The sequence below is a fragment of the Triticum aestivum genome, unplaced genomic scaffold, assembly GCF_018294505.1.
Source record: "Triticum aestivum cultivar Chinese Spring unplaced genomic scaffold, IWGSC CS RefSeq v2.1 scaffold29239, whole genome shotgun sequence".
NCBI classification, from domain to species: Eukaryota; Viridiplantae; Streptophyta; class Magnoliopsida; order Poales; family Poaceae; genus Triticum; species Triticum aestivum.
Window position 1 is genome coordinate 663 of NW_025254083.1, and position 1,295 is coordinate 1,957.

At 45.4% G+C, this 1,295-nt stretch overlaps 1 non-coding gene across 1 annotated transcript; it reads right to left on the bottom strand.

Moving 5' to 3' along the window:
• Positions 1-904: 904 nt before the first annotated feature.
• TRNAA-UGC (transfer RNA alanine (anticodon UGC)) lies at positions 905-977 on the bottom strand. Its single transcript has one exon. It is a non-coding gene; the product is annotated as a tRNA-Ala (tRNA).
• Between the last annotated feature and the right edge of the window lie 318 nt (positions 978-1,295).

Consider the following 1,295-nt stretch of genomic DNA (forward strand, 5'->3'; position numbering starts at 1 on the left):
CATATGGTGAGAACATCTATGAGTCAGCAAGGTCGGTCCAAGCTATATCAACTTTAGCGCAGAACTTTTCACGAGCAAGGTTGAAGCAAACTAAAATTAAAAGACATGGCTGGTCCAAGCCGCCTGAGGGCGTCATCAAACTTAATGTCGATGTAGCCTTTGATCAGGACACTGGTACAGGGGGTACGGGAGCAGTGCTGCGTGATGAGGCCGGTTTCTTTGTCGCTGCTTCCTGCAGTGATATACCCTTTGTGGAAGACGCAGCGACGGCAGAGGCTAGAGGACTACGAGATGGCCTCCTACTAGCGAATGAAGTTGGTTGCAACAAAATCTATGTCGAAGCGGACTGTCTGGAGGTAATCGAAATCATGCTGAGTGGCGGGATCAGGACACTGGTACAGGGGGTACGGGAGCAGTGCTGTGTGATGAGGCCGGTTTCTTTGTCGCTGCTTCCTGCAGTGATATACCCTTTGTGGAAGACGCAGCGACGGCAGAGGCTAGAGGACTACGAGATGGCCTCCTACTAGCGAATGAAGTTGGTTGCAACAAAATCTATGTCGAAGCGGACTGTCTGGAGGTAATCGAAATCATGCTGAGTGGCGGGAATTCTTTAGGACCAGCAGCGGCAATATATGAAGAATGCACTTTCCTATCTAGCAACTTTATCTCTATAGTTTTTAGCCATTGCCCTCGGGAAGCCAATATGGCGGCGGATCTGCTAGCTAAGAACTCGGAGGTGTCTCGAACAATTGTTTGGAAATCGGAACCCCCGAATTTCTTAGTGGATGCCTTAACAAACGATGTATCTTTATTCTCACATGAAATATAAACTGCCATGATGGCATTTCCCTAAAAAAAAGAAAGAGTACTCAAAAACATGGGTACAAAGTGAAAACAAAAATTATGGAGATGCGGGGGATCGAACCCCGTGCCTCTCGCATGCAAAGCGAGCGCTCTACCATTTGAGCTACATCCCCTTTGTGTGCTTATTTCTTTGTTCTATGATATAATTGCTTTCCTCTCATAAACGCTGTAATGGCCCCACACTACTACTGTATGTGCTGAATTATACTAGAAAAATAAATCCTTTGGTCTCATCCGGGTATTCTAAAATTACTCCTTTTAAGGATCAAGGTAACGAAGAAAGAAGAAGAAATAGTGCGACTTAGCCGCATCAAATTCGACGAAATAGGATTTCCCCCGCTTTGTATTACAAAGCAATACAATGAGATAGGTGCTGGGGTGGAAGCAACACATGCACGCCCAAAAGAAATGAAAGAGAAAAAGAAAAAAAA